Source organism: Oncorhynchus tshawytscha, linkage group LG32, assembly GCF_018296145.1.
Source record: "Oncorhynchus tshawytscha isolate Ot180627B linkage group LG32, Otsh_v2.0, whole genome shotgun sequence".
Classification (NCBI taxonomy): Eukaryota; Metazoa; Chordata; class Actinopteri; order Salmoniformes; family Salmonidae; genus Oncorhynchus; species Oncorhynchus tshawytscha.
This window is the reverse complement of record NC_056460.1, coordinates 2,396,244-2,419,774: the sequence shown is the minus strand read 5'-3', so window position 1 is coordinate 2,419,774 and position 23,531 is coordinate 2,396,244. Positions and strand designations below refer to the sequence as shown.

Here is a 23,531-nt window from a genome sequence, read left to right as displayed (position 1 = left end):
CTATGAGGGTGCCCATGTTTACAGATTTAGGGTTGTACCTGGTGCGTTCCTTGATAATTTGTGTGAGATTGAGGGCATCTAGCTTGGATTGTAGGATGGACGGGGTGTTAAGCATATCCCAGTTTAGGTCACCTAACAGAACAAACTTTGAAGATATATGGGGGCAATAAATTCACATGCCATCTCTTGGCAGTTCTATCTTGACAGAAAATGTTGTAGTTAGATGGACATTTCTGAATTTTTGGTGGCCTTCCAAAGCCAGGATTTAGACACGGCAAGGACATCAAGGTTGCTGAAGCAGTGAGTAAAACAAACTCAGGGATATGAAAACCAAGGTTACACCCGAACCTCAGGCATGCCATTCTGCAGTAGATTAACATCACCCGAGGAACAGAGGTGTAGGATGAGGGTACAGCTAAAGGCTATCAGAACTGGTCGTCTAGTGCGTTGTGAACAGAGAATAAAAGGAGCAGATTTATGGACGTGGTAGGATAGATTCAAGACATAATGTACAGACATGGGTATGGTAGGGTGCGGGTACAGTGGAGGTAAACCTAGGCATTGAGTGACGATAAGAGAGGTTGCATCTCTGGAGGCACTAGTTATGATAGGTGAGGTCACCACATGTGTGGGAGGTGGGACAAAAGAGCTCTCTGAGGCATGTTGAGTGGGACTAGGGGCTCCGCAGTAAAATAAAACAATGATAACTACCCTAAACAGTATACAAGGCATATTTACATTAGAGAGAGACATAAAGTGAGGTACAAAGCAATCACAGGTGTTGATTGGGAGAGCAAGCTAAGACAACAGCAACAGGTAAAATGGCGATGAATGGGCAGAAAGGGTCAGTTAACTACACACAGGGCTTGAGTTCGAGGCTGGGGCCGACAGATAAACAAAATAAACTAAATGGAGTACTGTGATTAATGAACAGTCCAGCGGGCATCAGCTATGTAGCCAAGTGATCATAGGGTCCAGTGAACAGGAATATGAAACAGGGAAACCCTTAGGTAGTCTTTACTACGCTAGCCGGGAGATGCGCCTGGCTCGAGGCTAACTGGTGCTAGCGTCGGGACCAGGGCATCACCGACGTCCGGCAAAGGCCGGTTTAGGGCACATCAGAAGGAATTATGTCGGCAGACCAGACGTGATGGATCGGCGGGGTTCCGTGTCGACAAATGGCCCAGGCCATTGGCAAAAGAGGTATTGTAGCTGGAGTCATTTTGTTTGTTAGCCGGGAGATGCACCTGACTCGAGGCTAACTGGTGCTAGCTTCGGGACAAGGATGTTAGCCACTATAGCCACTCCGGTGCAAAGGTCCAGAGCTTACAGCAGGAATCCGGTGATGTAGTCGTCTTAGTGAAGAATCCGGGAGGCATGAGCTGTGTAGCTGAGCGATCATAGGGTCCAGTGAGCAGGCCAGGAGATGGGCCTGGCTCAAGGCTAGCTTCGGGGCTGGTCCACTCGGTAGCAGCTAGCTAGCTGCGATTATCCGGTGTAATGGTCCAGAGCTTACGTCAGAATACAGTGATGTAGTGGAGAAAAACAGTCCGACATGTTCAGGGTTGATATCGCACTGTGCAGACTAGAGGTCGACTGATTAGATGGGAATGGACGATTAATTTGGGTCGATTTAAAGTTTTCATAACATTCAGCGATCTGCATTTTTGGACACCGATTGTGGCCGATTACATTGCACTCCACGAGGAGACTGCGTGGCAGGCTGACGACCTGTTATGCGAATGCAGCAAGGAGCCAAGGTAAGTTGCTAGCTAGAATTAAACTTTAAATAATCACTAGTTAACTACACATGGTTGATGAGATTACTAGTTCATCTAGCTTGTCCTGCGTTGCATATAATCGATGCGGTGCCTGGTAATTTATCATTGAATCACAGCCTTTTCCAAACGGGATGATTTAACAAAAGCATTTCGCGAAAAAGAAGTGTCATTGTGTAACAGTATAACTTTAGACCGTCCCCTCGCCCATACCCGGGCGCGAACCAGGAACCCTCTGCACACATCAACAACAGTCACCCACGAAGCATCGTTACCCATCGCTCCACAAAAGCCGCGGCCCTTGCAGAGCAAGGGGAACCACTACTTCAAGGTCTCAGAGCAAGTGACGTCACCGATTGAAATGCTATTTAGCGCGCACCACCGCTAACTAAGCTAGCCGTTTCACATCCGTTACACTCACCCCCCTCTTGACCTCCTCCTTTTCCGCAGCAACCAGTGATCCGGGTCAACAGCATCAATGTAACAGTATAACTTTAAACCGTCCCCTTGCCCATACACGGGCGTGAACCAGGGACCCTCTGCACACATAAACAACAGTCACCCTCGAAGCCGCGGCCCTTGCATTTAGTTAATATTGCCTGCTAACATGAATTTATTTTAACTAGGGAAATTGTGTCACTTCTCTTGCGTTCTGTGCAACAGAGTCAGGGTATATGCAGCAGTTTGGGCCGCCTGGCTCGTTGCGAACTGTGTGAAGACTATTTCTTCCAAAAACAAAACAGCCAACTTCGCCAAACGGGGGATGATTCAACAAAAGCGCATTAGTGAAAAAAAGCACAATCGTTGCACGAATGTACCTAACCATAAACATCAATGCCTTTTTTCAAATCAATACACAGAAGTATATTTTTTAAAACCTGCATATTTAGTTGAAAGAAATTCATGTTAGCAGGCAATATTAACTAGGCAAATTGTGTCACTTCTCTTGCGTTCATTGCACGCAGAGTCAGGGTATATGCAACAGTTTGGGCCACCTGGCTCGTTGCGAACTAATTTTCCCGAATTTTACATAATTATGACATAACATTGAAGGTTTTGCAATGTAACAACAATACTTAGACTTATGGATTGCCACCCACCCGTTAGATAAAATACTGAACGGTTCCGTATTTCACTGATAGAATAAAGGTTTTGTTTTCGAAATGATAGTTTCCGGATTTGACCATAATGACTTAAGGCTAGTATTTGTGTGTTTATTATATATAGTTAAGTCTATGATTTGATATAGCAGTCTGACTGAGCGGTGGTAGGTAGCAGCAGGCTCGTAATAGTCAAAGGTATATGGTTTAGAGAGAAATAGTCGACGCGTCATAATTCCTATAATAACACGCGGCTGAACTTGAAAGGGGTTCCTTCGTTATTTTACCGTTCATGTCTTCCATAGAGAATGTCTTGATCTACTTCCAATAAGGTCTGTGTTTCATGCAGGCTTAAACCGCCTCAGCGTTTTGATACCCATGTAAATCTCACTAGGATAAGGTAATGTTTGTCAACATATTTTCATCAATCCACTCTACAAATAGTTTTATCTTCGCTTATATTGATCAGGTACCTTGTCCTATGGATATCTACACAGTTATCAAATTGGCAAGGTGGTGTAAGCCTACACGAAACACAGACCTTATTTTAAGTGAATATAAAAATATCCTATAGAATAAATGAATGAAGGAACCGCTTTTCAGATTTGGCTGGAAGGTGTCATGGGAATTATGACTCGCACTTTGGTAGTCAATTCTTACCATGCCCATTTTTAAAATAGGATTTCCTGCATATAAAAATTACAGTTTTTGTTTTCAACATTCATCACCGGTAACTTCAACTCTATTTTTTTCCAAACAGTTGAGAGTACTTGTCTCCTAAGCATACTCTTCAGTATCGTTGTCACTTCAGAGCTGTGTGTGTGTGTTTTACAGATGGCAGAGAAAAGCAGAGCACCAGTGTGGGACTATTACATGGAATTGGCACCAGGGAAAGCAAGGTGTCTTATTTGTGATAAAGATGTAAGCATGGGGTCAGCAACAGCTAAATCAAAACATACCACCAACCTGTGGAATCACCTTAAGAACACCCACCCAGAAGCCCATAAGGAAGCAATAATTAAAAAAGCAAACGCAAATTGTTCACAAGGAAAAAGTGATACAGGCACATTGCAGGCTACAATCTTACAACTTTTTAATAAACAAGCAAAATGGCAGGACAAAGACCCAAGGGCCAAGAAGATGGATGTAGCAATTATTGAGATGATTGCAACTGACAACCAGCCACTCACAGTGGTGTGACAACCAGCCATTCACAGTGGTTTTCAGCGGCTGATTACTCTTGCTGAATTCCGGTACAGGATCAAAGATTAAAAATATATTTCGCACCGAAATGCTAGATAAAACACATGAAAGAGTTGTGATGAAAGTGAAGAATCTGGTGGCACCAGTGAATGCTCCACACATGGTATTCACAACTGACTGCTGGTCAGGCACTACAGAGTCCCTGATGAACCTTACTGTCTCTGCCTGGCCGGTTCCCCTCTTTCCACTGGGATTCTCTGCCTCTAACCCTATTACAGGGGCTGAGTCACTGGCTTACTGGGGCTCTCTCATGCCATCCCTGGAAGGGGTGCGTCACCTGAGTGGGTTGATTCACTGATGTGGTCATCCTGTCTGGGTTGGCGCCCCCCCTTGGGTTGTGCAATGGCGGAGATCTTTGTGGGCAATACTCAGCCTTGTCTCAGGATGGTAAGTTGGTGGTTGAAGATATCCCTCTAGTGGTGTGGGGGCTGTGCTTTGGCAAAGTGGGTGGGGTTATATCCTTCCTGTTTGGCCCTGTCCGGGGGTGTCCTCGGATGGGGCCACAGTGTCTCCTGACCCCTCCTGTCTCAGCCTCCAGTATTTATGCTGCAGTAGTTTGTGTCGGGGGGCTAGGGTCAGCTTGTTATATCTGGAGTACTTCTCCTGTCCTATTCGGTGTCCTGTGTGAATCTAAGTGTGCGTTCTCTAATTCTCTCCTTCTTTCTCTCTCTCGGAGGACCTGAGCCCTAGGACCATGCCCCAGGACTACCTGACATGATGACTCCTGCTGTCCCCAGTCCACCTGACCGTACTGCTGCTCCAGTTTCAACTGTTCTGCCTTATTATTCGATCATGCTGGTCATTTACGAACATTTGAACATCTTGGCCATGTTCTGTTATAATCTCCACCCGGCACAGCCAGAAGAGGACTGGCCACCCCACATAGCCTGGTTCCTCTCTAGGTTTCTTCCTAGGTTTTGGCCTTTCTAGGGAGTTTTTCCTAGCCACCGTGCTTCTACACCTGCATTGCTTGCTGTTTGGGGTTTTAGGCTGGGTTTCTGTACAGCACTTTGAGATATCAGCTGATGTACGAAGGGCTATATAAATACATTTGATTTGATTACTGGACATTTCATTGATAATGTTTGGACAAGAAAGCAGGTTGTGCTGAATGTCAAGACTATGATTGGATCACACACAGGAAACTACATCAGAGAGATGTTTTTGACCATGTTGGAATACTGTGAAATCCACACAGAACGTGTAGTGCTGGTCCTCAGGGACAGTGGGGCAAACATGGTGAAAGATATGAGACTGGCAGAGCTTCCAGACTTCAGCTACAGTGCACACACCCTACAGCTTGTAATCAATGATGGCCTATCCAGTCAGACAGCTGTGCTAGACATTATTGCCATGTTGAAGAGCTGTGCAACTCACTTTGACCACTCTGTACTGGCCAAACAGAGGCTGAGGGCCATTCAGGAAGAGCTTGACCTTCCCAAACACAGCATCATCCAAGCAGTTCAAACTCGCTGGAACTCAACACTACACATGTTGCAGAGGATGTTTGAACAGAGGCGTGCACTGAATGTGTATGCAGGTGAATACGGACACATCAGCAGTTTGTCTGCTTCACAATGGGACATTGTCTCTAACCTAATTGAGAATCTGGCACCTATGGAGGAGGTGACACTGGAAGATGAGCCACTCCAAATCTACAGCAGCATGAAGCATCCCCAGTGTGTCGGTGCTGAAGCTGATGCTGCAGCAGGAGGGTTCTTCTACTCGAAGGCATCAAAACTTTACAGAACACCGTGTTGGACAGTCTGACAAGGAGGTTCTCCAAGGCCGAGGAGACAAAGTGCCTGGTGCTGGCAACTGTCCTGGATCCACGTTACAAGAGCTATGCCTTCAGCTCAGGGACAGCATTAGAGAAAGCAAAAGAGTGGCTGAAGGAGGAGTCTGACCTACTAAGGAAACCAAATCCCAGAGCCACAGTAGAAGGGACAAGTGAAGAGGAGGACCCAGGTGCAAAAAAGCAAAGAGTCCAGGTAGATCAGCCACCCAGTCTGGTGGACAGCCTCTACGCCAGAATCCGTGGAAGCAAAGAGGGCAGGGCTGAAGACCAGGTAGATCAGCCACCCAGTCTGGTGGACAGCCTCTATGCTCGAATCCTTGGAAGCCAAGAGGGCAGGGCTGAAGACCAGGTAGTTCAGCCACCCAGTCTGGTGGACAGCCTCTACGCTAGAATCCTTGGAAGCCAAGAGGGCAGGGCTGAAGTCCAGTGCAGTTTTGAAATTGAGTTTGAACGTTACCTCACAGAGCCTGTCATTGACAGAAAGAGCGGCTTGCTTTTGGAGCTGTGGAAGCAGAATGAGGATAGACTTCAATCACTCGCTCCACTGGCAAACAAGTTTCTCTGTCCCCCACCTTCTTCAGTCCCAAGCAGAGAGAGTGTTCAGTGAGGTAGGGAACATTTATGATAAGCAGAGGAGCTGACTGACAGGGGAACATGCAGACAAGCTCTGCTTTCTGCACTACAACCTAAAACTTCTGAACTGGGAATATTGAAGACCCATGAAAGCTGCTGCTTCCTGTCAACATATGTTCTCATGTCATTTGAGACTAAATTGATTTTATTTATGGATTATATTAAGTTAAAATAAAAGTGTTCATTTTTCATTCAGTATTGTGGCAATTGTCAATATTACAAAAATGTGTGTGTATATAAATATATATATAAAACAATAAAACATTTCAATCGTCCGATTAACCGGTATCGTTTTTTTTGGGGTCCTCCAATAATCGGTATCAGCGTTGAAAAATCACAATCGGTCGACCTCTATTAGAAACAATAACAAAGCGTACTTCATGCCCGTTTCAGCAAAAAGCTGAGGGATGGGGCTGGAGAAATGCAACAATCCATGATATCAACATTATAGATTTAACCATGTTTTGAGGATATACAGTGTTTGTTTATATTTACTGACAAACGTTGCAGTAAAACAAAAAGCTTATATTTTGGGTTCTGATGGGGTACGACAGTTGAACGAAACTCATCAGGCATTTATAAGTGATTTCTTAAAGAAACAATGGGTACATATCATTCATGTATAAGTCCCAAAATGGATGTAACAACTGCTGATTGCCCCTTTAAGAGTACATCTTGGGCTAATCTAATAGGAGATATTGAGGACTACAGTATTTCAGGCATTGTCATGGGATGCATTTGATCAATTGTTAACGTTTTGTTGATGGTCCACTCTTGATGTTCTACACGTTACAGTGTAGCTTCAGCCATTCCTACAGAACAACGTTAAAGTGTAGAACCCCTTTACTGCATATTGGTTCAACGACTGCAGAGACGGTACTTACTGGTGTTAACTAGATCTCCAACCTCCTCTTCTTCCTCCAATGTTACAGTCATCTCCCCCTCTCCAAAAACTGCACCCTCTTTCTCTTCCCCCTCTTCTTTTACTGTAACATCCTCCTCCTCTTTCACTCTGAACGCGTCTTCCTCTTCTTTTTTCACGGTAAGAGTCTCACCCTCTACTTGTTTTTGTAGTGTGACATCCTTCTCTTCCTCCTCCTCTTTCACAAGACCTTCTTTCTCCGTCCAGCAGACCTCTTCTTTATCAGGAGGAGAGTAGCTTAGTGAACTCATGGTCGGGGATGTTAGCTAGTTAGCATTAGCGACTAGCCTAGTTCTAAGCTAACTTAGCAAACCAGCTAGCTGACAAACAACGTAAATATATAATTAAATGGGCCAACAAGTACATACGACAGAAGTGTTGAATACACAGCGACTAATATAGACCAACAACAGTGTAAAGAGCGTGAACGTTGTAGCTGTGTTCGCTTGAAAGCTACCGAGGTGTCTGACTAGCTGTTGTTGTTGAAGGAGCGTCACGTCCACTAGATTATACGTCACACTTGCAGCGTAGCCTGAACCTAAAAGACGCACATCGCCACATCGCCATCTGCTGACTGGAGTGGGCAACGCAGTTGAGGAACCAAAAGTACATTTTTCATTTATTGAATAAAAGTTTAATATTAGATTAAGTCGTTCACAGAGAAGCATGTGTTGATTGATTCGTGTTTAATGAGTGAGGTTTTAAAACAAACTTTACACCCACTACATATTTGCATTGAACCATACTTCTGACATGGATCATTTTGACCCCAGAGGCATATCTTTTATCATTGCCAAAATGTGGTTCATTCAATTCTTCAAAATGTTCATTCAACTTGTTCTTAATAAATCTAAATAATGGTTTAGTGTTTCTGTATCAATATAGACTTTTAACATATTCAAATCCTTTGGAGTCATTTTGACCCCAGCCAAAAGCACATTTGATAAAGCACATTTGATAAATATGACGTTTATTTCAAATCAAATCAGTCACATACACGTGTTTAGCAGATGTTATTGCGGGTGTAGTGAAATGCTTGTGTTTCTAGCTCCGACGGTGCAGTAATATCTAACAAGGAATATCTAACCATTTCACAACATATACCCAATACACACAAATCTAAGTATTCAAATCTAGGTTTCTCTGTAGACATGATCCATCCCACCAGAGGGTGGAGGGGAACCTGTATCAGTGGTTTTGACCAGATAGACACCTGCAGACACACAGTATAGTGTCTCCCATGTCCTCTCCTAAGAATGGATTTTTCTATACCACGTATCACATGACTGTACAAAACTGCCAACGGTAGAACACTCTGCCAGCAGTAGAAAACTCTGCCAGTGGTAGAAAAGTCTACCAGGAGTATATTCGTAATGTATTCAGACCCCTTCATTTTTTCCACATTTTGTTACATTACAGCCTCATTCTAAAATGGAAGATTTTTTCCCTCATCAATCTACCCACAATACCCCATAATGACATCACAATACCCCATACTGACAAACCAAAAACAGTTTTTTTGTTTTACATTTATGCACGTATTCAGACCCTTTGCTATGAGACTCGAAATTGAGCTCAGATGCACCCTGATTCCATTGATCATCCTTGAGATGTTTCTACAACTTGATTGGAGTCCACCTGTGGTAAATTCAATTGATTGGACATGATTTGGAAAGGCACACACCTGTCTATATATGGTCCCACACGTAACCAAGCCATGAGGTCAAAGGAATGTAGAGCTCCAAGACAGGATTGTGTCGAGGCACAGATCTGGGGAAGGGTACCAAAACATTTCTGCAGCATTGAATGTCCCCAAGAATACAGTGACCTCTATCATGCTTAATGGAAGAAGTTTATTATTATTTGTAGTCTTGCATGTCCTCTACTTTGATGCTAAATACCATTTTCAAATCCGTGAATAAAGGATCCCCATTAGTTCCTGCCAAGGCAGCAGCTACTCTTCCTGGGGTCCAGCAAAATAAAGGCAGTTATACAATATTAAAAACATTACAATACATTCACAACACACGGTGTACCCTCAATCACCTTGCCCTAGAGAGATTTACATGGTTATCAAAATGTCACACCAGGGTGAGCCTAAACAAAAACACAGCCCTGTGGGAAAAATTAATGGTGGAAAAACGATGTGAACCATTTCCCTGTTTGACCTGTAGTTGTTATGGATATTATGACTCTACAGTGCCCCACAGTGGACGTGTCAAAACATGTTATATTGATAAAGCACACTTTATTTAACCTCCACGTCAACTTGTTTTTACATGGCATTGTAGATTTTAACGGTATATAGTATGTATTTTGGATGTTTTTAGTGTATTTTTAACCCTTTCAGACAATGCGATTAATCGCAATTTAAAAAAATAGTGCACTAACATTACACAAAGTTATCTTGTGTCTGACAGCCCAAACAAAAACACACATTCTCAGTCAAAAACACAAGTAGAACACAGCCTCTCTATTCTCTCATGTTTTCAGGTCCTCTGACTGGGAAAATGTCTTTCCACAATTAGAGCAGTGGTATGTCTTCTTCTCCTGTGTATTTGTATGTATTCTTTCATGCTCTTTCAGGTACCTTAACCGGGTAAATCTCTCTACACAGTGGGAGCAGCGGTACGTATTCTTTCCTGTGTGTGTCCTCTTATGCTTGCTCAGGTTTCCTACCAGGCCAACACTCTTTCCACAATAGGAACATTGGAAAAGCTTTTCCCCTGTGTCCCCCCTCTCATGCATCTGCAGGCTCCCTAGCTGGGTAAACGTCATTCCACATTGGGAACAGTGGTAAGGCTTCTCTCCAGTGTGTATTCTCTTAAACAGAGACCTGAATAAAACCTCCACATGATAAAATGTCCTACTACCTTTAATCTATACTAGATCCCTCAATCACCAGTCAGTTTTCACAAGTATTATTAAACCGACTACAAAATGCATGTATCTGTGTGGATCTTAGTCAGAGAGGCCTTCAGTCAGTATGGTCAGGAGGAGTTGAGGAGTCTGGTTGCCTTTTACAAGGAACTCTTGACTAAGGCATGATTACACCAGAGGAAGTCATGTGAGAGTACTTCCAGTACAAGAGATTTGCCCAGGGCCCATCAGCTGGCCCAATGAGACATTTTCCTTAATGTCCTGCAGTCAGGTGTGTACTAGTAGACTTACATGTTGATATAAACTCCGAAAGTGTGAGGAGATTTAGACTCAACACCATGCTATTACAAGATGAGATATTTTTCCAGTCACTATCAGAGGAAGGGTAGATTTAGACTCAACACCATGCTATTACAAGATGAGATATTTATCCAGTCTATCAGAGGAAGGGTAGATTTAGACTCAACACCATGCTATTACAAGATGAGATATTTATCCAGTCACTAGCAGAGGAAGGGTAGATTTAGACTCAACACCATGCTATTACAAGATGAGATATTTATCCAGTCACTAGCAGAGGAAGGGTAGATTTAGACTCAACACCATGCTATTACAAGATGAGATATTTATCCAGTCACTAGCAGAGGAAGGGTAGATTTAGACTCAACACCATGCTATTACAAGATGAGATAACGTATTTATTCCAGTCACTAGCAGATGGGCTCAACACCACACTGTTACAAAGGATATTCAGACAGTCACAGTGTGGGAAAACCATGCTATTACAAATGATATGTAATCCAGTCTATTTTTTAAACTCAACACCATGCTATTACAAGGAGATATGTATCCTAGCAGAGGAATTGAATTATGTAATTTGACCTTTATTTAACCAGGCAAGCCAGTTAAGAAACAATTCTTATTTTCAAATGACGGTCTAGGAACATGTATTATGGTAGGCTCTGGTGTAGTGGGTTAACATGCAGAAAGAACAGTGGGTTAACTGAAAAGACTAGAACAGATGTGGTCTAAAGGGATTTGGAACAGTGGGTTACCATTTCAAAACTGTGGTTACCTCAGATCTAGGAAATGTGGGAAAATGCTGGTTTAGACCTAGAACAGTTTAATGAGGGAGGTGAGAAACAGGCAGGTTACTAGCAAGAGGTAAAACTGCACATCACCTGGGTTAATTCCAGCCATTGAGAAGGAACAGATGGGTTAACTCCTTTAGGAAAGTGGGTTAACTGTGTGTTTTAATGTTATTATGAAGATGTATATATATCCTCCTGTTCAGCCCCATATACATTTCTTTGTCTGGTATAGAATTACCTAGATTATCAGATAGCCAGGTAGAGGACCTAGACTGGACTATAACAGAAGAGGAGGTTAGAGACGCCATTTTATCTATGAAAGCAGGGAAATCACCTGGTCTGGACGGCCTTCCTGTAGAATATTATAAAAGTATATTGACATTCTTGTGCCTGTGTCATGACGGGTCGACAATGGAAGACTGGTTTGCCCAGCAGAGATCGCCCTCGTCCCTTGTAGAATCTGTCTGGTCGTAGTGTCATAGAACGGATACGTTGTACCCTATCGTTCTCAGGAGATTGTCTGTCCTTTCCTAGGCCACGTACGTTTACAGCTGCAGCTGATAACTCGACGTCTAGGATGTATCACTTCTTCTTCAGTGAATAAGAGTTCAAAGTTCTTACCAAGTTGCCTCAACGCAGCTCGTACTATATTCTGGCTGGTGTAGTCGAAATTCATCCTTCCAAGTTGGTGATCGTCATCTCCAGGGTTGAAATTAGCCCTTTTAAACGTATTTACACCTCATCAGGAACATGAGGTTGACTTCCGTCAATGGGCTTTTGTAGTGGGGGAGAGAAGGGCGTGTTTCATAGTTCTCAACCAATGTCTGTTCACTTGGGAGTGGCCACTGATTGAGCCCAGTTTACTTATTGAAAACAATTCTCTCATTTAGAAGCTAAAATTACATTTCATATTTAAACATTTAAATTGCACAACTAGTGATAACTAGAATGTATAGACTTTCCAAGCTCATACGTCACACTGATAGCATCGCTTGAAAGACTCACATCGCCATCTGTTGACTGGAGTGGTTAACGCAGGTTAAAGTTAATTTTATTTAGACAAAAAGTGAATTTTTATATTTCTTTCATTAAATAATAACATAATAGTCAGACAACTGCAGAGTTGTAATAAGTATGAATTTAAAACCTACTTCTACATTCTACCAACCCAACAGATGTTTCTACTACAGTGAATATTAACCAATGAGGTGGGTCTTTCCACATGCTACCAACCCAACAGATGTTTCTACTACAGGGAATATTAACCAATGAGGTGGGTCTTTCCTCATTCTACCAACCCAACAGATGTTTCTACTACAGGGAATATTAACCAATGAGGTGGGTCTTTCCTCATTCTACCAACACAACAGATGTTTCTACTACAGGGAATATTAACCAATGAGGTGGGTCTTTCCACATTCTACCAACCCAACAGATGTTTCTACTACAGGGAATATTAACCAATGAGGTGGGTCTTTCCACATTCTACCAACCCAACAGATGTTTCTACTACAGGGAATATTAACCAATGAGGTGGGTCTTTCCACATTCTACCAACCCAACAGATGTTTCTACTACAGGGAATATTAACCAATGAGGTGGGTCTTTCCACATTCTACCAACCCAACAGATGTATCTACTATGAAGAAACGCTTTCAGGTTAATTACATTTTAATTCCCAAATAGCCGATACAGGTTTGGTCATTATCAGGTTTTGGAGTGTTGAAAGACGATGTACAACAATGGTTTCTTCCACGACTCCAATAAACACCATGGTCGAAATAACTGTAAAGTATGTCGCCATCGAAACAACTACCGCTACAATCGACCTGTTCGCAATACATGGGTATTGGGATCTGACCTCATTGATCTGTCAGTAAGCTATGTTTACATGGGTATTGGGATCTGACCTCATTGATCAGTCAGTAAGCTATGTTTACATGGGTATTGGGATCTGACCTCATTGATCAGTCAGTAAGCTATGTTTACATGGGTATTGGGATCTGACCTCATTGATCAGTCAGTAAGCTATGGTTACATGGGTATTGGATCTCAGCTCTAGTATAATCCAGCAAAGCAGTCCTACCAGCTAGCAGTGTAATGAACCTTGTCTGATAGCCAATCAACCGTGTCCTGAGCCTGTCGCCTGCAGTCCGCTGAGAAAATGTGGTCTTTTTTTTCTCGTAAAGTTACACTGGGTACATGGGCCACATAAATAATTACCATCCAGCACATTGTCTAGGAAGGTACTGTTCCTAGTGGTGCTAGAATGGATTGTTAGGGCTGACAATCACATTGTTCCTAGGCCATCATTGTAAACAAGAAATTGTTCTGACAATTTGACTTAACTGACTTGTCAATTTAAATAAAGGAAGAAAAAAAGGGAATATGTTCTGTCATCCACTGCGTGTATAATTGAACTACAATGACCATAATGCATTGTGTGTCTACTTGTCTTGTCTGTTTACTTTACACCTGCTATGTAAAAGAGACAGACGAATGCACAATGTTCAATGCCATCTGGGATTCTTGGGACATCTCTACCCTAAACCCTGACCTTAACCCCTACCTTAACCATTTTAAATGTCAACTTCAAAGGGCTAGGGACGTCCCAAGGATGTATCTCTACCTGAAAATGCGTGATCTAAGTGATTGATAGTTGGTATTCATCAGTCATAAAGACTTATTTACTTTAGTGAACTACTAAAATTGTGATTTTGTTAGACAGCATAGACAGCAGCTCTAAACTTTGAGTGACAGATCCATTCATCCTCCGATCCCTCCTCACCTTTCTCTCCTCTGAAGACCCAGTGAGTGTGGAGCTCAGACAGAGAGCTGTTGAGAGACTGGTTAGGAAGAACACTCCTACAGCCAGAGAGGTGAGAGGTCACACTTGGTTTAGATGGTAAATATTTATGTCCCCTTAGTTGTTCTTTGTTATTATGAAGGTAATTTGTGTCAAATGTATTTTTCCCCACTCATTCACCCCATCTCTTTACATTGCTTATGCATATTCGGAGGCCCGACTCAAATTCCGAACACAATGCCCATCCTGGCAGATCTAAACCTAATGCAGCACATTGTGAATCACATTGTGATTTTTGTGCATCCAGACCTAATGCAGCTTGGAGTGATCAGATGACAGAAGTCACATTTAGGCGCCAGGTGTAACTGAGGCCATAGATGCTCTATATCCATTACTTTGAGTGTTTTATTTAATATGACTAAATGTGTTTCTTTCTGTGTTGCAGGGGCAGTCAAGAAATGGAACAGCAAGGCCACAAAACACGACATAAGCAGAGCTGTGGGAGACCACTTCAAGCCCCTGGTAGAGCCGGGGCTGGAAAAGTGGAATTGATTCTGTGTTTCATACTAAGATGGACCAAGAGTCTGTTGATTGGTCGGTCATTGGGATAATTTATTTAGCAATATGTTCAAATCAAATCAAGCTTTATTTATACAGCACATTTCAGACATGGATGCAACACAATGGCTTCACAGGAAAAAAATATGAAAATAAACAGAAATATTTAGTACACAAACATAAGAGGATAAAAAACAGAACAACAACAGAAAAACTAATGAGCATTCTAAGGAAATGCCATTGATTAAAATATTAACTAACAATTGGATGCAATATCCAACCTAAAACATAAGCTTGTTTTTAAAGGAGGGGTTCTGAAAGACTATGGGGGTGTCCACTGAAAGTTGACTAGTAACAACAACTGGGATATAAGACACCCACCATGAGATCCACTAAATCTGCCCAAGAAGAGGCAACTGGTAGTTGTCATATCGATCCCGGTGTTGGGATTGCAGCCATAACAAGGTACGACATTCGTGAAAATCTATTTTTACACTGGGAGCAGAAAATGCTTTTCTCCTGTGTGTATTCTTTCATGCCTTTTCAGGTTAGTTAACATGGTAAAACTCTTTCCACACTGGGAACATTGGAAATGCTTTTCTCCTGTGTGTTTCCTCGTGAGCTTTTAGGTCCCTATCCTGATTAAAACTCATTCCACATTGGGAACAGTGATAAGGCTTTTCTCCTGTGTGTAGTCTCTTGTGCCTTTTCAGGTTAGCTAACACAGCAAAACTCTTTCCACACTGGGAGCATTGGAAAGGCTTTTCTCCAGTGCGTGTCCTCTCATGCAGTTTTAGGTTCCCTATCCAGCAAAAACTATTTTCACAGTGGGAGCAGTGGTGTTGTCTCGCTGGTTTGGGCGTCTCTGGGCCTGGTTCCCCTGAAGGACTCTTCCCGCTGTCAGAGTGAGAGTCTGGTTCCTCTCCTTGCAAAGACACACAGAGTATGTCATTAAACACAGACCTAAATGAAACCTCCACATGATAAAACGGTCTTCCTATGAGGTTTAATCTAGACTAGATCCCTCAATAAAAGAGCAGAACTGGTCATCACAGAGTGGGTGTAGTGCTTTGTAGGCTGGGTAAATTCATTTGAATTCAATACATTTTTTGACAGCATCCCTTTTGATTTAAAAAAAATCTTTCCTTACATGTTTGACTATGGAAGAATTGGTAAGAAAGTGACTTCATGCAGCTGAATGTAAAAACATTCATGAGATATACAGTACCAGTCAAAAGTTGACACACCTACTCATTCCAGGGGTTTTCTTTATCTTTACTATTTTTTACATTGTAGAATAATAGTGAAGACATCAAAACTATGAAATAACACATATGGAATCATGTAGTAACCAAAAAAGTGGTAAACAAATCAAAATATATTTTAGATTATTCAAAGTAGCCACCCTTTGCCTTCATGACAGCTTTGCAGACTCTTGGCATTCCCTCAACCAGCTTCACCTGGAATGCTTTTCCAACAGTCTTGAAGGAGTTCCCACATATGCTGAGCACTTTTTGGCTGCTTTTCCTTCACTCTGTGATCCAACTCATCCCGAACCATCTCACTTGGGTGGAGGTTGGGTGATTGTGAAGGCCAGGTCAGCTGGTGCAGCACTCCATCACTCTCCTTCTTGGTAAAATAGCCCTTACACAGCCTGGAGGTGTGTTGGGTCATTGTCCTGTTGAAAAACAAATGAAAGTCCCACTAAGCAGAAACGAGATGGGATGGCGTATCGCTTCAAAATGCTGTGGTAGCCAGACAGGTGTGTGCCTTTCCAAATCATGTCCAATCAAGTTGTAGAAACATCTCAACGATGATCAATGGAAACAGGATGCACAGCTGAGCTCAAAGTAGAGTCTCATAGCAAAGGGTCTGAATACTAAAATAAGTTTTTTTTTCTTTTTTTTCTCTAAACCCATTTTCTCTTTGTCATTATGGGGTATTGTGTGTAGATTGATGAGGATTTGTATTTATTTAATCCATTGTAGAATAAGGCTGTAACGTAACAAAATGTGGAAAGAAGTGACAAAAAAAGGTTTAAAGTTTTTAAAGTTGAAATACTTAAAAAAATATATCTCTAGATAAATATTTACATTTGTTATTATATCTCTCAGATAAAGGACAGACACTCAGAACAAACTTCCTTTAGATGTTTTGGGGGAAACAATGTTACTATGGTTACTGTTGTTCCATGTTGTGAATGTTATCTAATGTGTTACTATGGTTACTGTTGTGCCATGTTATCCAATGTGTTACTATGGTTACTGTTGTGAATGTTATCTAATGTGTTACTATGGTTACTGTTGTTCCATGTTGTGAATGTTATCCAATGTGTTACAGCAGTACGGCCAAATCATGTTTTGACATAAATCAACTGTTGAATATTTTTTGTTCATACTTCAAGGCATCTTACAACTCAAACTCAGAAAGCCAAATGATCCTTGGTATAACCTTAAAACAGTACTATACTGGGGAAGCCCTTCATGTTGGAGGGTGTTTCTACAGTACTATACTGGGAAAGCCCTTCATGTTGGAGGTGTTTCTACAGTACTATACTGGGGAAGCCCTTCATGATGGACGGTGTTTCTACAGTACTATACTGGGGAAGCCCTTCATATTGGAGGGTGTTTCTACAGTACTATACCGGGGAAGCCCTTCATGTTATTTAAACCTTCTTAAAACAATTCCATATACCTGAGAAGGACCTCCCCCTCAGACAAGGCTTAGACTGTAATGGTTTAAACTATCTGAAACTTACATTACTCTGAGACTAGTTATCCTGGGATCTAACATTACTCAGACTAGTTATCCTGGGATCTTACATTACTCAGACTAGTTATCCTGGGATCTTACATCTTACATTACTCAGACTAGTTATCCTGGGGAATAGTTTTCATAAATTTGCAAAAAATCTAAACCTGTTTTTGCTTTGGCATTAAGGGGTATTGTGATGTCATTATGGGGTATTGTGTGAAGATTATTATTTTTTAAATCCTCATCAATCTATTTTAGAATAAATGGATGCAGCGATATTACATTTTTGGCCAATATTTTCCTTCTCCCAAAAAACGATACTGATAACCGATATTTAAAATTTTAGCGGCCTTTTAAGCATTCTAGTACAGTTAAAAAGTTAACCAACACACACACGGACGCAGTGGTCTAAGTCACTGCATCTCAGTGAAAGAGGCGTCACTACAGTCCCTGGTTCCAATCCAGGCTGTATCACATCCGGCCGTGATTGGGAGACCCACAGTAGTTGTCTGTCATTGGTGTAGAGAGGACGACAAAGGAGAGGGATCCCACAGTAGCTGTCTGTTATTGGTGTAGAGGAAGACGGTTTTTTTTTTTCATTGTTTTATCTAAACCAGATCTATTGTGTGTTATTCTCCTACATTCAATTCACATTTACACAAAGTTCAGAGTGTTTTCTTTCAAATGGTACCAAGAATATGCATATCCTTGGTTCTGTGCCTGAGCTACAGGCTGTTACCTGTACCTCATTTCCCTCCTTCAGGGAACATTAGTTATAGTCATAACGTAATTATAGTCAAAGTTACATTTGGGATGTCTGATAGTATTTCTGATTGTCTTAACGCACCACCACTAATGAGTTGGAGCTTCTCAAAGTAATTTTTTCTTCACCTCAAACAGCAAGTAAACAAAATCTAATCAAAATCAATTGCGAATGACAATAGTTCCTCAAAGTATTTTCATAAAATATTTCCAGCTCTCGCCCTTTTGATAAACACTCAGCATAAAAGGGAAAAATGTAATGCTCTGATCCAGTGGAAATGTCATAAAATACCCGATTACTTCTTATCGTTTACACAAATAGCCGACAGCGGTCTGTCCCAAACTCACTGGCCGGGAAACTCTATGAGGTCCCAGAATATTTTATACAATGTTGCAAGCTTGCTATCCTGAGTTTTGGGCTAACCCAGTTGATAGTTGATACAATGTTTAAAGTTTGTTGAAGACAGGTCATGTGCAGCCAATGTGATTTATAGGATATGTATTTTTATCAGGATATTTTCTACCTGTAGGCTGCAATGTTTTTATTTGTTGGCTTTATATCGGCTATTTTTCCATAGTTGGCAATGGCAATAAAAGTTACATTGAGATTTGTATAATTTTCATTTAGATTTATATAGAATGTAGATTAATGTCCCCTGTAACTATTCCCCAGGTCGTTGCTGCAAATGACGTGTTCTCAGTCAACTTACCTGGTAAAATAACGGATAAATAAATAAAAATGAATCACAGACGATGATTTTGAGACACTATTATAAATTAAATGAATCTGTTCCACAAAAAAATGAGCACATGAAAATCATAACTTGCACGCAGATTGGTAGAAATGGTAAGATAAATTGGCACTCCAAATGGAAAAAGTTTGACGACCGCTGGTGTCGTGTATTACTGAAAACTTCAGGAGCATAACGGCAGAATTTACGAAGTCCAGCAGCAGCGGGAGGAGGAGGAGGGAAGAGTTTCTCTCGGTTATATTGATGACTGGGTCCCTCAAGTAACTTGTGTATCTGTAATTATTTAATCAAAAGCATGCTTAAAGCATCAGACATGTTACGCACTTATAGTTGATTTTATTAAAACATGGGGTGATTAGTAGAAAGAACAGATGACTCTTGGTTGACCAAGATGTATTTTAGTTGGGGACAACACTAGAACATGATTTTGGGGCTCCCGGGTGGCACAGCGGACACTGCATCTCAGTGCTTGAGGCGTCACTACAGACACCCTGGATCAAATCCAGGCTGTATCACAACCGGTCGTGATTGGGAGTCCCATAAGGCGGCGCACAATTGGCCCAGCGTTGTCCGGGGTAGGCAGTCATTGTAAATAACAATTTGTTCTTAAATTACTTGCCTAGTTAAATAAAGGTTACATTTAAATAAATAAAAATTATTGTTTTATGACAAACCATTTTCTACAAATCCGTCAAGGCACCAACTTTGAGAAGGTTTTAAAACAAAGGTTTCAAACCAATTCATGAATGTAATTGCATCTAGGTATGTTTCGCCTTTAACATAATGGCATGAAAATAAATTGGCTGAATATTATACAATGACTTATCAACAGCTGTAACAATTTGACCCCCACAGGAAATCTACACTGGCAATTCTAGAAAATACTACAGTGAGGTAAAAAAGTATTTGATCCCCTGCTGATTTTTCACATTTGTCCACTGACAAGGAAATGATCAATCTATAATTTTAATGGTAAGTTTATTAGAACAGTGAAAGACAGAATAGCAACACAAAAATCCAGAAAAACTCATGTCAAAAATGTTATAAATTGATTTGCATTTTAATGAGGGAAATAAGTATTTGACCCCTCTGCAAAACATTACTTTGTACTTGGTGGCAAAACCCTTGTTGGCCATCACAGAGGTCAGATGTTTCTTGTAGTTGGCAACACCAGGTTTGCACACATCTCAGGAGGGGTCATGAAGGTTTCGAGACTGACGTTTGGCAACTCGAACCTTCAGCTCCCGCCACAGATTTTCTATGGGATTTAAGGTCTGGAGACTGGCTAGGCCACTCCAGGACCCTAATGTGCTTCTTCTTGAGCCACTCCTTGTTGCCTTGGCCGTGAGTTTTGGGTCATTGTCATGCTGGAATACCCATCCACGACCCATTTTCGATGCCCTGGCTGAGGGAAGGAGGTTCTCACCCAAGATTTGATGGTACATTGCCCCACCCATTGTCACTTTGATGCGGTGAAGTTGTCCTGTTCCCTTAGCAGAAATACACCCCCAAAGCATGTTTCCACCTCCATGTTTGACGGTGGGGATGGTGTTATTGGGGTCATAGGCAGCCTTCATCCTCCTCCAAACACAGCGAGTTGAGTTGATGCCAAAAGCTTCATTTTGGTCTCATCTGCACATTCCACAACACTATATTGTATTTACTTTGCCACCATGGCCTTTTTTGCCTTTTTTCACCCAGTTGTCCTCTGAATCATTCAGATGTTCATTGGCAAACTTCAGACGGGCATGTTTGTGCTTTTTTGAGCATGGGGGACTCTGTGTCGGGCGCTGCAGGATTTCAGTCCTTCACGGCGTAGTGTGTTACCAGTTGTTTTCAACTTGACTATGGTCCCAGCTAAAATGAGATCAATAAATAAAAGATCCAACCCTTGTAGTTCTGGGCTGATTCCTTGCCGTTCTCATGACCGTGGTTACAACTCCACGAGGTGAGATCTTGCATGGAGCCCCAGGCCGAGGGAGATTGACAGTTCTTTTGTTTCTCCATTTGCGAATAATCGCACCAACTGTTGTCACCTTCTCACCAAGCTGCTTGGTGATGGTCTTGTAGCCCATTCCAGCCTTGTGTAGGTCTACAATCTTGTCTGACATCCTTGGAGAGCTCTTTGGTCTTGGCCATGGTGGAGAGTTTGGAATCTGATTGATTGATTGCTCCTGTGGACAGGTGTCTTCTATAGAAGTAACAAACTGAGATTAGGAGCACTGCCTTTAAGAGTGTGCTCCTAATCTCAGCTCGTTACCTGTATAAAAGACACCTGGGAGCCAGAAATCTTCCTGATTGAGAGGGGGTCAAATACTTATTTCCCTCATTAAAATGCAAATCAATTTATAACATTTTTGACGAGGTTTTCTGGATTTGTTGTTGTTATTCTGTCTCTCACTGTTCAAATAAACCTACCATTAAACTATCATTATGACATCATGGATCAATTTCTTTATACTATATAGCCTAGAAACCTGGTTAAACAATCATTATGACATCATAGATGAATACTAGAATATACTATATAGCCTAGAAACCTGGTTAAACTATCATTATGACATCATGGATGAATGCTAGAATACACTATATATCCTAGAAACCTGGTTAAACTATCATTATGACATCATGGATGAATGCTAGAATATACTATATATCCTAGAAACCTGGTTAAACTATCATTATGACATCATAGATGAATTCTAGAATATAGTATATATCCTAGAAACCTGGTTAAACTATCATTATGACATCATGGATGAATTCTAGAATATACTATATAGCCTCAATCCTTTTAAAACGATAATTTTGACCTCATGGATGGCCGGTCTTTGTATTCATAGTGTAGTCAATTCAGGGGGTAGCCCTGCGCTGAACTCAAACCTGGGTCCAGTGCCTGTCAAGCCAACACCTTATAACTGTTAGGCCAAGATGTCTGAACTTCTTGACGAGGTCGCTAGGTGTTGGGTTACGGTTGCTACAATAGCTTTCTCTATGAATTTGAGAGTGGTTACATTTCTCCAGCACCCATCCCTCAGCTGTTTACCAAACCAGGTCTCTGGGCAGCCATTTTGTTGCTGTTTAAAAAAAACACACAACCCAGCAGTCTGCAGTTCAAACAATAACAAATCTGTAATTCCACCACTGTTTTGGTAATAAGATGATGGATGGGGATGGAGAAATGAAACTACTCTCAAATTCATAGACAGACCTATGGATGCAAGGACTGACCATCCATAATATCAACATTATAGTTTTGACCATGTTGAGGCTGTAGTGTTTTTTTTAACATTGTTTACAGCAGTTGAACTAAGCTTATGAGGCATGTGTTATATTCTTCAAGAATCAATGGCTATAAATAAATAATTTAAAAGTCACAATATGGATGTAGCAATTGCTGATTTCTCGCTTTAACACCAAACATCAGATCAACAACTGCAGAGTTTGTGCTTGTGTTTTTAAGACAGTACTTACTAGTGTTAATCAGGGAACAGTTTCTCAAAACCATCTTATGGCTAAATTCAACGTTAGAACCATCGGACACCTTAAGATGCATTTGGGAAACCGGGACCCAGATATCCAGGTTCCTCCTCTTCTTCCCCCTCCTTTTTCAATGTGAACGTCATCTCCCCCTCCTCTTTCAATCCATAAAACGCTTCCTCCTCTTCTTTTACTCTAACATCCTCCTCTTTCACTCTGAACATGTCTTCCTCTTCTTTCACAGTAACGGCCTCACCCTCTACTTCTTGTTTTACTGTGATACCCACCTCTCTTCTCTATCAGGAGGAGAGTAGCTTAGTGACCGCATGGTCGGGAATGTTAGCTAGCTAGGCTAATGCTAACTTAACCAGACCGCTAGCTGAATAACAACAACAACGTAAATATTAAATTCAATTGGATAACTAACTAGAGGACCGAAGTGGGTTTAAAACACAGTGGCTAATATACACGAAAGCGTCTAAAGAGCTTTATTGGTTCGGCTATTTTGTCGAGCAAGCTACCGAGGTGGATGACTAACTGTTACTGCTGTTGAAAGAAGCGTTCCGTCCACTAGATTATACGTCACACCAGCAGCATCGCCTTAAAGTCTCACTTCGCCATCTGCTGACTGGAGTGGGTAACGCAGTTGAGTAAAATGTATATTTCATTTTCAGACAACAAGTTGAAGTGTAGGAAGCATGAGTTTTGAAAATCATACCTGCTTGCTCCTTTTTGTTTGGTCAACTTTTCGGTAGGGAATTTATGTTTGATTCCGGAGCTACGAGGCATGGGTCCAAATCGCTAAGCAGTAAACTTCAAAGCAGTGTGCTGATGCCTGTATCACTTTATCAGCAGCACGTGATCAATGACGTCTGAAGCTTCATTTCATCGAACAACCACCTGATTGGTTTGGTTTTGGGCTTGTTCGATACTGCAGGCGACTGACTTGCATCA

At 41.6% G+C, this 23,531-nt stretch overlaps 1 long non-coding RNA gene and 2 pseudogenes across 2 annotated transcripts; 2 read left to right on the top strand and 1 right to left on the bottom strand.

The window, feature by feature from the left end:
* The first annotated feature begins 1,130 nt into the window (after positions 1 to 1,130).
* LOC121841555 lies at positions 1,131 to 5,155 on the top strand (annotated as a pseudogene).
* Positions 5,156 to 5,167: 12 nt separating this feature from the next.
* On the top strand, positions 5,168 to 6,546 carry LOC112245055 (annotated as a pseudogene).
* An 8,315-nt stretch (positions 6,547 to 14,861) lies between these two features.
* LOC121841607 lies at positions 14,862 to 22,784 on the bottom strand. Of its 2 annotated transcripts, XR_006080622.1 has the most exons (3): positions 22,572 to 22,784; positions 16,290 to 16,507; positions 14,862 to 15,754 (listed from the first exon to the last, which is right to left on the bottom strand). It is a non-coding gene; the product is annotated as an uncharacterized LOC121841607 (long non-coding RNA). The 2 variants fall into 2 exon arrangements; XR_006080621.1 differs by lacking the exon at positions 16,290 to 16,507.
* Positions 22,785 to 23,531: the final 747 nt, after the last annotated feature.